General features: G+C 44.6%; 1 long non-coding RNA gene across 1 annotated transcript; it reads left to right on the top strand.

The window, feature by feature from the left end:
- Nucleotides 1-3521: 3521 nt before the first annotated feature.
- On the top strand, nt 3522-6285 carry LOC136384954 (uncharacterized). The gene is made up of 3 exons (XR_010747674.1): nt 3522-3664; nt 4027-4125; nt 5988-6285. It is a non-coding gene; the product is annotated as an uncharacterized lncRNA (long non-coding RNA).
- Nucleotides 6286-15490: the final 9205 nt, after the last annotated feature.

The following is a 15490-nucleotide window of genomic DNA, read 5'->3' as shown; positions in this document are numbered from 1 at the left end:
CCAAATCAATAAATATGAATCAGTTAATGAAATATAATCAGTTTTATGCCTCCTTTAAAAGATCAACAAAGCCCTGGCCAGTTGGCTCAGCGGTAGAGCGTCAGCCTAGTGTGCGGAGGACCGGGGTTCGATTCCCGGCCAGGGCACACAGGAGAAGCGCCCATTTGCTTCTCCACCCCTCCGCCGCGCTTTCCTCTCTGTCTCTCTCTTCCCCTCCCGCAGCCGAGGCTCCATTGGAGCAAAGATGGCCCGGGCGCTGGGGATGGCTCTGTGGCCTCTGCCTTAGGCGCTAGAGTGGCTCTGGTCACAACATGGCAACGCCCAGGATGGGCAGAGCATCGCCCCCTGGTGGGCGTGCTGGGTGGATCCCGGTCGGGCGCATGCGGGAGTCTGTCTGACTGTCTCTCCCTGTTTCCAGCTTCAGAAAAAATGAAAAAAAAAAAAAAAAAAAAAGATCAACAACATAATTGAATGACAAGATAACCTGGACATGTTTTATTTGAATATATGTACCCTGATTTATTGATGTCACCCCATTAAAATTAATAAAAAATTTATTTATAAAAAAAACAAAAAAGGCCCTGGCCGGTTGGCTCAGCCGTAGAGCGTCGGCCTGGCGTGCGGGGGACCCGGGTTTGATTCCCGGCCAGGGCACATAGGAGAAGCGCCCATTTGCTTCTCCACCCCCCCTTTCCTCTCTGTCTCTCTCTTCCCCTCCCGCAGCCAAGGCTCCATTGGAGCAAAGATGGCCCGGGCGCTGGGGATGGCTCCTTGGCCTCTGCCCCAGGCACTAGAGTGGCTCTGGTCGCGGCAGAGCGATGCCCCGGAGGGGCAGAGCATCGCCCCCTGGTGGGCAGAGCGTCGCCCCTGGTGGGCGTGCTGGGTGGATCCCGGTTGGGTGCATGCGGGAGTCTGTCTGACTGTCTCTCCCCGTTTCCAGCTTCAGAAAGAAAAAAAAAAAAAGAAAAAAAAAGAAAAACAAACAAACAAACAAAAAGAATAGAGTCACAGAATACAGAAAAAAAAATAAAATAAAAATAAAAAGATCAATAGACACTCTTCTGTGGGGTAAAACAATACAAACCCAGCTATATGCTGTTTATAAGAGACACACTTATACCAGAATGACACAGAGAGGTTGAAGATAAAGGTATATAGCCAAAGAGACACCATGTAAATGGTACCAAAATATGCAGAAGGGTGATATTAGTATCAGACAAAATAAGTAAATTTTAAGAAAACACTAAATGGGACAAAGAAAATACAATCTAACAATATATTTCTACCAGTAATTATTTTTTATTCAGTCAACAACCATACCATAAAGACTAACTCTGTGTTCCCAGGCATAGTAAGAACAGCAAGCATAGTAAAAAGTACTATTTGAGCCCAATAGAAAAAACTTGCTGTTTCTTCCAGTGGATAATTTGTCTTCAGTATATTTAGAGCAGGCAGTTTAAGCTCAGACTTCCAGAATTGGAAGTTTCAAAGTATTTCAGAGGAAGGTTATTTATGCTGTATAAGTATTTTACGTCAGGAAAGCATTATAACAAATAGAGCATGAAAATCACACCACATCCTAGGGAAAAACAAAAAAGCCACAGAAAGTTCTTGGAAGTGTCTCTTCAGGAAATCCTCAAGTACTCAAGGCTCTTGCCAGTTAGGGTAATGTGTTCATAAATTTCCTCTCACAAACTCATTCCAGCATCAGAAAATGACAAATCAATCAAACTTTAGAGGATTGATAGCTAAACTCTTCCAGGTCTGTGGGCATGAAGCCAGGAAAGGAATTTATGCCAGAAAATTAAGCCCTTTCTTGCCAGAAATAGAAATAAAGAATGAAGGAAAACCAGTTACTTTTTTCCCCCAACTCATATCTACCATGTTTTAGGCAAGAGTAAGGCTGCAGTTTAGAGCTCCTCACAGGTGAGATGAAATTTCTCACAAAATTAAGGAACTAAAGTGCTCAGGTCCTGAACACCTACCTTCTCCAGCAGGGGTGGGGTGAATGGAGAAAGGGGGCCGAGAAGCTAATGAAGGGGAAGGTTTTCTCTGGACTGGCACTTCGCTTTCTAAATGATATACTTTGGGCCCTGGCCGGTTGGCTCAGTGGTAGAGTGTTGGCCTGGCGTGCGGGAGTCCCGGGTTCGATCCCTGGCCAGGGCACACGGGAGAAGCGCCCATCTGCTTCTCCACCCCTCCCCCTCTCCTTCCTCTCTGTCTCTCTCTTCCCCTCCCGCAGCCAGGCCATCTGGAGCAAAGATGGCCCGGGCGCTGAGGATGGCTCTGTGGCCTCTACCTCAGGCACTAGAATGGCTCTGGTTGCAACAGAGTGACGCCCCAGATGGGCAGACCATCGCCCCCTGGTGGGCGTGCCGGGTGGATCCCAGTTGGGCGCATGCGGGAGTCTGTTTGCCTCCCCGTTTCCAACTTCAGAAAAATACAAAAAATAAATAAATAAATAAATAAAAAATGATATACTTTGAAGGGACACAAACGGAGTATATGTTAAAGAAAAACCTAAAACTAATCGGTGCTATTTTAGAGTTTATTCTGATAAGGGTAAATTAGACCATGAATTGGTTACAAAAGCTGAGTGAATAGTTTTCCGAGAGAAGAGAACTTCTACTTCTTGATCCTTTGTTAGGTTACACTAAGGTGCGATTATTCCTAAACTTGAAAGGGAGTTGATGTAATTGAGTTGAGCTCACTAATACCTTATGTTCTACATCCAAACCAAATAAACGTCTCCAAATCTGTGGGAACACTAGGTCATTAACCAGCAAGGTTTTTTGGTGTGTGATTGGGTCAAACACACACACATGTACAAATACATACATATAGTCCCTCACCAGGTGGCTCAGTTACTTGGAGCAATGTCCTTCTATGCCGTGGTTGTGGGTTCAGTTCCCTGGTCAGGGCACACACCCTGAATCAACCAATGAATAAAAGGTGGGAAAACAATGACAACAAAATGAACAAACAAACACATACCTACATGCCTATATATTTATGTAAATGATAGCTAGATAGATTTTAATTTGGGGTCTTCTTCTGTCTCTCCCTTTCTATTCCTTGTGTTCTTTTTCTCCTCTCTCTGTTCCATCTCACTCTGCCTCTGTTCTATTCCCTGTGCTTGCCAGTGAATAGGTCTTGTCTCAGCATACAGTATTTCTCTCAGTCGTTGGTTATCTGCCTTTCTTCCTCTCCTTGTCTCCCACCCTTCCTTACCCATGCCTTTCTCTCAGGGCTGCGGCTGCTGCTGTTCAGGCCACTATGATGCATTTTCTATTGATGGAGTGAGCTTTAAGGATGCCCAAATATGGTCACGGGGTTCAGTCCAGGATGAGATCATGGTAGCCAGGCAATGCTCGCACTCCAACAGTGCTTGGAAAACTCAGGGCTGTCAGAAACACTAGTCCGCTTTATATTCAGACACTTCTGATCGAGACAGAGTCATGTAGCCAGACCCCAGTGTATAAAAGGCAGCAGGGACTCTCTCTTGACAGCGGCCACTTATTACAATTCAGACAATTTTCTATCCCACAGCGATATGCATGCATGTCTGTTATGATCACTTTGCTTTGCTCTCACTGGAGGGGAAATCATCTTCCTTAGAATCATTTAGATAATTAGAGTAAATCACTGGATAAAGAAAGCTCAGGTACAACAATGAAACTATTGAATGATTAAAAAAAAAAAAAAAACAACCTCCTTTTAAAAAATGTTCAAAGAAACTGCCACATCAGTATTCTGAAATGTTAAGAATTCTTCTCATTTCTTTCTGTGGCTCAAGCCAGGAACCTTCTAGAATACTGAAATGGCTTGTTGCTTAGAGCGAAGGATAAAGGATAATTTTGCTTGCCTGAGATTTAACCCACCTGAGTAATTTTCCATGGGGCTTCTTAAACAAAAGGCTAGCCAAAAAACTTTCAACCAACATATAGGGGAATAACTTTTTAATTAAAGAGCTTGGTTTAATCAGGTATTCCTCCTGGCATTTTAAGGAATTCATTTTTTACTAAGTCCTTCTAGAACCTACACAAAATCTCCAGAATGGATAGCATCAATTTCAGCTGCAGAAGAGCTGCAGTGAGGAGCAAGTTACAATGCAGAATTTCAAAGGTACAACTCCATCTTTCTGTATTTTCTCTGTGTGTGTGTGTGTGTGTGTGTATTTTTTTAGGGGAGTCCAATTCAGAAAGGCAGGGAAGCTTATCCTTTAAATTCATAGCTCATGAAATTGATTAAAAAAGGTTTTTAAAGTCTTTTGGAAGGGCTATTTAAGATGTGTGAAATTTTCCATCTAGGACAAATTCTAAACTGTAATGAAACCTGTCCCTCAACCCACCCTGTTTATCATCATTTACCGAGCAATCACCATATGCCACACCCTGGGATTCATGTTTAATTAGCTCATTTAAATTTCATAGTAACCCTTTAATAGAGATACAATTATTAATAGAAATACAATTATTTCTAATTTTAATAGAGATACAATTATTTTTTTCTGTTTTGCAAATGAGACACTAAACCTGATGGCTTAAAGCAGTGTGTCCACACAGCTAGGAAGGAAGTGATCTGGGATGCAAAGCCAGGTCTGCTGGCCTTACAGTCCGTGTTTTCAAATAAACACCTGTTTCATGGGCAGACGCGCCACCTAAGGTTCCAGCTAAAGAGAGAAAATTGGCTCTGAGCTTCAGTGGCAACAAATGTCCCAGATGGAGAGCCTGCTTGCCCTCACTGGGCTGGTTCAGTAAATCTCAATGTTATGGAGACCATCGTAGTAAGGACTGCTTAGATTTGTCAAGCCCTATACCATCTGCAAAGCCTGATATCTATTATCTTGGACAGGGGTCCCCAAACTACGGCCCGCGGGCCGCATGCGGCCCCCTGAGGCCATTTATCCGGCCCCTGCCGCACTTCCGGAAGGGGCACCTCTTTCATTGGTGGTCAGTGAGAGGAGCACATTGATCATCTCATTAGCCAAAAGAAGGCCCATAGTTCCCATTGAAATACTGGTCAGTTTGTTGATTTAAATTTACTTGTTCTTTGGCCCTGGCTGGTTGGCTCAGTGGTAGAGCGTCGGCCTGGCGTGCAGAAGTCCTGGGTTCGATTCCCGGCCAGGGCACACAGGAGAAGCGCCCATCTGCTTCTCCATCCCTCCCCCTCTCCTTCCTCTCTGTCTCTCTCTTCCCCTCCCGCAGCCGAGGCTCCACTGGAGCAAAGATGGCCCGGGTGCTAGGGATGGCTCCTCGGCCTCTACCTCAAGCGCTAGAGTGGCTCTGGTCACAACAGAGCGACGCCCCGGAGGGGCAGAGCATCACCCCCTGGTGGGCAGAACGTCGCCCTCTGGTGGGCGTGCCGGGTGGATCCCGGTCGGGCGCATGCAGGAGTCTGTCTGACTGTCTCTCCCCGTTTCCGGCTTCAGAAAAATACAGGGGAAAAAAAAAAAAATTTACTTGTTCTTTATTTTAAATATTGTATTTGTTCCCGGTTTTTTTTGTTTTTTTTTGTTTTTTTTTTACTTTAAAATAAGATATGTGCAGTGTGCATAGGGATTTGTTCATAGTTTTTTTTTTTATATAGTCCGGCCCTCCAACGGTCTGAGGGACAGTAAACTGGCCCCCTGTGTAAAAAGTTTGGGGACCCCTGATCTTGGATGATCTTTTCTAGAGCTCTTATTCCCATTTTAACAGAGAAAGAGACTAAGACACAGAGAAAGGGACTGCATACCCAATAACTGACCGTCAGCACTTGGGCCAAGGTCCGTCTGATTCTTTGCCCAACGCCTTCTGAGCTATTTCTCCTGAGACAACTCCAGTTAACTGATCACGGCCAGTCTGAAGTGTTGTTTGGAAAAAAAGTCTTAGGGTGAATCAAGACTTATCAAGAAAAAGTATCACGATTGATTAGCCATGTCTGCATGAACACCAGAATAAAGAGCGGCAGCACACTCACCAATTATGTCATCTCTGATCATTTAGTGATATCACAGAAGAGGAGGTGAAGGGCTACCACAGAAACTCAGACTTTTCAGAATGTGAGTTACGTTGATCCCAACTGAACCAGAACTGAATCGAATGAACTGAATTGACGTGAAGCGAAGTGAAGTGAATTGATTTGAACTGAATTGAACTAAATGTACCTAGACTAAAGTAAGTAATGTTAGGTATTGTGATTAGTATATTACACAGTGAAATATTGCAATAAAACAAGAAGAAATCTGGAATTTGTGAGAAGAAAGAGACAGAGCATTGCCCTATCCTATATCCTTGATATCCAGAAATTGCCCCTATATAACAAGTAATAAATATTATTAATTTGTATGATTAACAAAATGTTGAGTGTACTTTTCTTCTTACCCTAGATTTGTTGTCTAAGGACTCTGGCTGAAAAACAAAGAGAGCAGCCACATATCATACCATAAGAATTATGGCCAAGCCTGACCAGGTGGTGGCGCAGTGGATAGAGTGTCGGACTGGGATGCGGAAGGACCCAGGTTCGAGACCCCGAGCTCACCAGCTTGAGCGCGGGCTCATCTGGCTTGAGCAAAGAGCTCACCAGCTTGGACCCAAGGTCGCTGGCTCCAGCAGGGGGTTACTCGGTCTGCTGAAGGCCCACGGTCAAGGCACATGTGAGAAAGCAATCAATGAACAACTAAGAAGTCGCAATGCGCAACGAGAAACTGATGATAATTGATGCTTCTCATCTCTCTCCATTCCTGTCTGTCTGTCCCTGTCTATCTCTGCCTCTGTAAAAAAAAAAAAAAAAAAAAAAAAGAATTATGGCCAAAACTTTGGCGTGGGGAAGAGATGGTAGAACTAGCTCTATGGAGACTCCATTTTCATTTCTCCCATGCTACCTCCTCAGTCCACGTGGATGACAATCAACTCTTCAGGCCACGTGCTTCCTTTTACCAACAGATATTGTCCAGTGCCAATTTGCCATCATAAAGTGTAGTTGATAGATAACATAACTTGTATATGCATATGATTATCCATCCCCAAACCAATAAAATGCCCAAACTTGATAGAAATAACATAAATAAATGGGAAGCAATTTACAAGTAAAAAAAATATATGTGTTTTAGTAGGTATTTTCTGGAGCACTACAACACTAGAAGACATGAATGATAACCAAGAGAAACGGAAAGTCAGGTCAAAAATTCACAAAGCAAAGATTTTCAGTCCTATGTTCTCATTAGGGTTAAACCACAAATTTGGTTCCGATCTTCCTAGCAGCCAAAGCAGAGAGGAGAGAGCATGATTCATTGAATGAAGACAGTGATGAATTACCTTAACAATTTCCAATATAAGAAATATTCTGGAAGGTGCATGCTGTGATTAAGGAATGAACACCAGTGGTTATTACTGTCCAATGTTCTGTCCTCTATGGCTGTGTGTGTGTGTGTGTGTGTGTGTGTGTGTGTGAAAGAGAAAGATAGAGGTGGGAGGACAAACAGACAGGAAGAGAAAGATGAAAAGCATCAATTTTTTGTTGCAGCACCTTAGTTGTTCATTGATGTGCCTTGACCCAGGTGGAGGAGGGGTTCCAGCTGAGCCAGTGACCCCTTGCTCAAGCCAGTGACCTCAGGCTCAAGCCAGTGACCTTGGGCTTGAAGCCAGTGACTTTTGGGCTCAAGCTAGAGACCATGGAGTCATGTCAATGAACCCACATTCAAACCAGCTACCTCAGGGTTTCGGGCCTGGGTCCTCCACGTCCTAGGCCCATGCTCTATCCACTGCACCACTGTCTGGTCAAGCTGTCCCCTATGGCTTAAGTATGCCTTTCAATTAATGATATGCTATAGATTAATAATACTGATGACTAAAACTGAGAATCACTATGTGCTGACAGTGCTAGTACTTCTGAGTTGTTGTCCTCATTTTATAGATGGGGACCCTGAGACTCATAGAGATTAGGTAACTAAACATTGACTCAGCTAGCAAGTGGCAGAGCCAGAGATGGAAGTCAGGTCTGCTGATTCCGAGGCCCACACTCTTCACTAAACCAATTCTATACTGCTGTTATGAGAAATGAGCAAAGCTGAAAAGTGCCGCCTGAGTTCAAGTGCTCAAGGGTGGGAGCGCTCTGGTTAACTGAGGAACGAACGCACTGGTGATATCTCATCATTTTGAAAAGCCAACGATAAGACAACAAAAGTCAACAATATTTGAAAACCCCACCCCATGCAAGGTACGCATTATGCTCTTTGGTCTTTTATGCCACAAAATGAGATTCAACACCCCCTCACAGTATTATATGCATAAAATGTTGTTTTCACAACTTAAGACAAGATCTGATTTCTTTAATTCTATGATTCAGTTGGCTTGAGTTCTGAGACATCTTTGTTCTGCATTGGGGGGAGGTGGGAGGCAGCTGAAGCATTGTAGAAAGTGGTTTGACTTTGGAATCTAAAGACCTGGATTCAAGTTCTGTCCACTTAAATTTTTTTTAATCTTTTTTTTTTTCTTGTACTTTTCTGAAGTTGGAAACAGGAAGGCAGTCAGACAGACTCCTGCATGCGTCCGACCGGGATCCACCTGGCATGCCCACCAGGGGGCGACGCTATGCCCATCTGGGGGTCATTCTGCCGCAACCAGAGCCATTCTAGCGCCTGAGGCAGAGGCCACAGAGCCATCCTCAGCGCCCGGGCCAACTTTGCTCCAATAGAGCCTTGGCTGCAAGGGGAAGAGAGAGACAGAGAGGAAGGAGAGGGGGAGGGGTGGAGAAGCAGATGGGTGCTTCTCCTGTGTGCCCTAGCTGGGAATCAAACCCGGGACTCCCGCACGCCAGGCTGACGCCCTACCACTGAGCCAACCGGCCAGGGCCAATTTTTTTTAATCTTAAGTGGTCTTGAGTTCACATTTTCTTATCTGTAAAACAGATAAATTCTGCCATTTAGGACAAAGAGCAGTGTGTGTCTATGTGAAAATATGTTTGTGAACCCTAAATTAAAATTATACAGTATGATATTTCTGGGATAAAAGAAAGAGAGGAATAAAGAGATATAGTTCTTACAAGGTCTGGGTCCTAGTAAGTGACCTAGTACTCTGACGCTCTAACTTCCTGGATTTAAATAAATCATACATTTCTTAAACTTTATTTTTCTCAACTATTAAAGTTAGACTAGATGTTATCAAATGCATCTTTTTATCCCTAAATATTTTGATTTTTGACTATTGGTTTGCTTCAATTTTTTTTCCACATTCTGTAGAAATATAAATTAGGGTTGAGAATATTATTGCTTTGGATTTCTATTTTGAAAAATGTGCAATGTGAAGATTCCTAACCTTTGGCATTTGTAACTAACACATGTAAAATTGTTCAAAGTGACTTTTGGAATACTTTCATCTGTCAACAGATTTGAATAGAGGCATCTGAGTGCTGAACTTCACATCTTCAATGGATTATAAATTCTCATTGGTTTCCAGTTATATTTTCAGCTCTTGAAAAATTGCCTTTCACTTATGATCACTGTATTAGTTTCCTAGGGCTTCCATGACAAAATACCACAATCGTAAGGCTTAAACAACAGACATTTGTTTTCTCACAGTTCTGGAGACTAGAATTCCAAGACCAACATGTTATGGGGTTGGCTCCTTCTGAGGGCTGTCGGGAGGAATCTGTTTCATACCTCTCTCCTGGCTTCTGGTGGTTTACTGGCTGTCATGGGTTGAATTATGTTCCCCCAAAATTCATATGTTGAAAGCTTAACCCTAGTATCTAAGAATGTGACCCTATTTGGAGATAGAGTCCAAATTTTAGAGAGACAAATTCAACCCATCACATTTACTCATCGCAGTGGATTGAAAATCGCAGCCACAATATTTGAGATCTCCCATCAAGAGATGAAGTCTAGGCCCTGGCCGGTTGGCTCAGCGGTAGAGCGTCGGCCTGGCGTGCGGGGGACCCGGGTTCGATTCCCGGCCAGGGCACATAGGAGAAGCGCCCATTTGCTTCTCCACCCCCCCCCTCCTTCCTCTCTGTCTCTCTCTTCCCTTCTCGCAGCCAAGGCTCCACTGGAGCAAAGATGGCCCGGGTGCTGGGGATGGCTCCTTGGCCTCTACCCCAGGCGCTAGAGTGGCTCTGGTCGCGGCAGAGCAACGCCCCGGAGGGGCAGAGCATTGCCCCTTGGTGGGCAGAGCGTCGCCCCTGGTGGGCATGCCGGGTGGATCCCGGTCGGGCGCATGCGGGAGTCTGTCTGACTGTCTCTCCCCGTTTCCAGCTTCAGAAAAAAGAAAAACAAAAGAGATGAAGTATATTCCCTTGAGTCTGGGCAGGACTTGTGACTTACTTTAAGAAAATGTAACAGGGTTGATGCCATGTGATCTAGAGTTTAGGCCTCAAGAGTCCTTACAATTTCTGCCTTCCCCCCCACTTGGAGTGCTGCCCTGAATCTCCATGATTGGAAGCTGGGCCAGCCTCCGAGGGAAAGAGGCCTGTTGAGAGGGACCAAGGTGCTCCGGACAGTAGCCAGTAACAACTGCCAGACATGTGAGTGAGGCCATCCGGGACCATGGAAGCTGAGGGTTGGCGAACTACAGCCGTGGGCCAAATTCAGCCCGGCTCATTTTACATAGCCTATGGGCTAAGAATGCTTTAAATATTTTAATGATTGGACAATATTTTTTTAAAGGGAGACTATTTTGTGACTTGTGAAAATTATATATAAAATTCAAATGTAAAGTCCACAAACAAAGCTTTATTAGAATGTAGTCACACTTGTCCACATATTGTCTGTGGTTGCTTTTGGGCTTACAGGCACACTTCGGTATTTGCAACAGAGACCATACAACCATCAAAACCTAAAATACTTCATAGCTGGCCCTTTAAAGAAAAGCTTTCTTCTCCCTGTCATAAGAGTAGCTCGGAATAAAGCTGCAGGTGTGAGCCCAGAGGGAATGAGCGGAGGCTCTGTCCAGCCTGCTCACAGGACAGAACAGATGCTTGTTTTAAATCACAACATTTGCCTGACCAGGCAGTGGCACAGTGGATAGAGCATTGGACTGGGACGCAGAGGACCCAGGTTTGAAACCCTGAGGTTGCTGGCTTGAACGTGGGCTCATCAACTTGAGCACGGGCTCACCAGCTTGAGCACAAGGTTGCTGGCTTGAGCGTGGGATCATAGTGTCACCCATGGTCATTGGCTTGAGCCCAAAGGTTGCTGGCTTGAAGCCCAAGGTCACTGGCTTGAGCCCAAAGTCACTGGCTTGAGCAAGAGGTTACTCGCTCTGCTGTAGCCTCACCCCTGTCAAGGCACATATGAGAAAGCAATCAATGAACAATAAAGTTGCCACAACAAAGAATTGATGCTTCTCATCTCTCTCCCTTCCTGTTTGTCTGTCTCTCTCTGTCTCTCTCTGTCTGTCCCCCCCAAAAACCCAAACAAACAAACAAACAAAAAAACACAACATTTGAAGGTGGCTTTTTAGCAACAATAAATAACCAAAATACTTATTTACCTTCCAGTTAAGTGGAAAATAATTTTTAATATAAAGTCAAAACAAAGCACATCTGTTATTGCAAAGAACAAAATCTCCTAAAACATTGACAGTCTGAGCCAAACGTCTCCAACCTTCTTTCATGCACAAATTTGCAATTTTTCAGGTGATTACTTTTAACTAACAGTTTAGAAAACATATAATTCGTAGAACCAAAAGTCTCCACTAAACTTTGTTAAATGATTTTCGGGTCACATTGGCTTTCATCTTCAGTCCTGATTTTCAGAATTTCTGCCCTCTGACTAACAGCCTATGATTCCGACAAGAGCGCCCGAGAACAGCTGGCAGGATTCACTTCCCTTTGTGTGCTCATCGCAGGTAATAGAATTAGAATTAAATTGCTCCGAGACAAACCAGGGGGAAAATCTGTTGTGTCGGTTTGTTTTCTGAGTACTGCCATGGTTAACTGACTTCCTGTGCAGGAGACAGTCGTAACCTAACCACAGTAACCTGCAGTTTCCGGCCTTTAACAATAAAAGCTGGGACCCGTGAGATCTGGGAAAGCCTGGGTCTGACTCTTCCCACTAAACCTGGAGCTCCTGTCTCGACCACAGCAGCCGAGTTTGCACAATATATCAAGGGGATCACTGAATTGAGTTAAAAAAACTCAAGCTTTCATCCTACACCACCTTAGACAACAACTTTTCTATAAGTAAAGAGTATAACAGTACCTAACATGTTACCTAATAATAATACCTAGTAATACCCAACAACATATATTGAATGTTAACAGTGTGTCATTTTTTTTTTCTTCTGTATTTTTCTGAAGCCGGAAATGGGAAGAGACAGTCAGACAGACTCCCGCATGCACCCGACCGGGATCCACCCAGCACGCCCACCAGGGGCGACGCTCTGCCCACCAGGGGGCGATGCTCTGCCCCTCCGGGGCGTCGCTCTGTTGCAACCAGAGCCACTCTAGCGACTGGGGCAGAGGCCGAGGATTCATCCCCAGCGCCCAGGCCATCTTTGCTCCAGTGGAGCCTCGGCTGCGGGAGGGGAAGAGAGAGACAGAGAGGAAGGAGAGGGGGAGAGGTGGAGAAGCAGATGGGCGCTTCTCCTGTGTGCCCTGGCCGGGAATCGAACCTGGGACTTCTGCACACCAGGCTGACGCTCTACCACTGAGCCAACCGGCCAGGGCCAACAGTGTGTCAATTCTTGTTCTAGGGATTGGCCTCTAAAGAAAATTAAGACCTTAATCTCATGGAGATCCTCATGAAGGAGGTAAAATTCTACAGTGGGAGGAGCTAAACAATAAACAGATAAACAAGTAAATATGTAAACTGTAAAATGATAAATGCCATGAAGGAAAAAAAAAATTTTAGGAGCTGCTATGTTTTAGAGAGTGATCAAGAAAAGTTAAAGCTGCAAAGAGGTCTGAGGGAAGAGGGAGCCATGAAAATATCTGCAAGAAGTGCTTTCCAGGCAGAGGGAACAGCATGTGAAAAGTCCCTGAGGCAGGAGTATGTTAAACATGTTTAAGGTTTAGCAAAGAGGCAGGGTGGCTGCAGGGGGGTGAGAAAGGCAGAGAGATAGTGAGGGCCAGACCGTGTGGAACTTTGTAGGTCATTGGCAGTACTCTGGGTTATTCAAAATAAGATGGGAAACCACAGGTGAGCTTGAGAGGAGGAGTGACAGTTTTTGACAAAAGTTTTAGAAGGATCTTTGGCCACTATGATGAAGACAGTCTGTGAGGGGGCAAGCAGACTTCCTGTGAGAGTAGGAAGGCTGGTTAGAAGGCTATTGCGGTTATACAGGTGAGCACTGGTATTGCCAATTGGTAGAAATAGAAGTGATAAAAGGTGTTCAGAAAATGAATATGTTCTGGAAGTTGGATCAACAAAGATTTTTCTGATGGGAAAGTGGTTGAGTGTGAGAGAAAGAGGAGAGTCAAGGATGACACCATGTTTTTTCTGAGGACTTGGGATGGAGCTGCCATGTACTAAAATAGGAATCTGAGAAAAACGTGTTTGGGGGGAGAAGAAATTAGGGTTTGCTTTATAAAAAAAATATGTTGAGTTTGAGATGTCTATTCATCATCTGGAAGATATGTTGAGGAAGCAATATAGATATAGGAGTTTGGACTTCAGGGGCATAGTCCAGGCTGGAGAGATACGTGAGAGTTATTAGTATGGAGATGGTATTTAAAGCCATAAAATTGGCTGTATTATTGAGCTGATTACTTGAGGCAACTGGGCCTCAGTCCTGCTGGAGATGCTCTGAGAACGTGCCTCAGAACTGTCTGAGGCTGTTCTGGTGTTGAAGAACAGCCACGAACTTTCCATTGCATTGGTCAAGGGTTGCTCCTCGGAACATTAATTCCCTCCAATCTCCAGCTGTGTGTGTGCACCAGGATGTCTGAGCAGATTCTCTTAGGCATCCCACATGGTGGTGACTGTGGTACTTTAAATAATGAGCCCTGGAGATATCCAACTCCTAAATCTCTGGAATTTGCAAATATCAGCTTATATGGCAAAATGGAACTTTGAAGATGTAATTAAATTAAGGATCTTGAGATGTGAGTTCATCTTGAATTGTCTAGGTTGGCACAAGTAACTTTATAAGAGGGAGAATTGGCCCTGGCTGGTTAGCTCCGTGGTAGAGCATCAACCTCGCCTGTGGAAGTCTCGGGTTTCGATTCCTGGTCAGGGTACACAGAAGAGATGACCATCTGCTTCTCCACTCCTCCCTTTCCCCCCCTTCTCCTTCTCTTTCTTTATCTTCCCCTCCCATAGCCATAGCTCAATTGATTTGAGCATGTTGGCCCCAGGTGCTGGGGATGGCTCTAGTGAAGCCTCTGCCTCAGGCGCTAATAATAGCTCAGTTGCCAGAGGCCCCAGATGGGCAGAGCATTGGAAGACAGGGGTTGTTACCAAGTGGATCCTGGTCAGGGCACATGTAGGAGTCTGTCTATCTACCCTCCGCTCACTTAAAAAAATAAAGGGAGAATTGATTATGAACTGAAGAAGGCCACATGACAAAAACAGATTCAGAGAGGGATGATGTGCTACTAGTTATAAAGATGGAGGAAGGGTCCAGGAGCCAAAGGTTGCAAAGAGTGTAGCCCTAGAGCTGGAAAGAGATTCTCCCCTTGAGTTTCAAGAGGGGGACAGCCCTGCCAATACCTTGATTTAGCTCTGTAAGACTTAGTTCAGATTTCTGACCTCCAGAACTATAAGTGAAAATGTTTATGTTGTTTACAGCCACCAAGTTTTTACTATTTTTTTTTATCTGTTTATTTTTTTACAGAGACAGAGAGTGAGTCAGAGGGATAGACAGGGACAGACAGACAGGAACGTAGAGAGATGAGAAGCATCAATCATTAGTTTTTCGTTGCACATTGTGACACCTTAGTTGTTCATTGATTGCTTTCTCATATGTGCCTTGACCGTGGGCCCTCAGCAGACCGAGTTACCCCTTGCTGGAGCCAGCGACCTTGGGTTCAAGCTGGTGGGCTTTTTGCTCTAACCAGATGAGCCCGTGCTCAAGCTGGCGACCTCAGGGTCTTGAACCTGGTCCTCTGCATCCCAGTCCGACACTCTATCCATTGCGCCACCGCCTGGTCAGGCTTTTACTATTTTTTTTATATTGATTTTAGAGACAGAGGAAGGGGGAGAGAGACAGACATAAACATCAAACTGTTTCTGGATGTGCCCTGACCAGGATCAAACCAGCAATCGCTGTGTATCAGGACAATGCTCAAACCAACTGAGCTGTCCAGCCAGGTCAGTTTGTGCTAATTTGAAATAGCAGTCCTAGGAAACTAATAGAGTGGAAGAAAATAGTGTTTTGGGTTATATCTGCAGGTTGCTATAGAAACAACAGGAGTAAAAAAGATGTGAGGTCAGGAACACGTCTGAGCCAATACAGTTCACCCTTGACACTGCTTGGATCCATCATGGCCTGTATTAAATCAGGTCATCAGAGAACATACCGAGTGGCGATCAGTTATAAGGCTTATAAAATTCTCAATTCAGGAGGACTAA

Source organism: Saccopteryx leptura, chromosome 13, assembly GCF_036850995.1.
Source record: "Saccopteryx leptura isolate mSacLep1 chromosome 13, mSacLep1_pri_phased_curated, whole genome shotgun sequence".
Lineage (NCBI taxonomy): Eukaryota > Metazoa > Chordata > Mammalia > Chiroptera > Emballonuridae > Saccopteryx > Saccopteryx leptura.
Note: the sequence above shows the minus strand (reverse complement) of the source record. Positions and strands in the feature narration are given on the sequence as shown.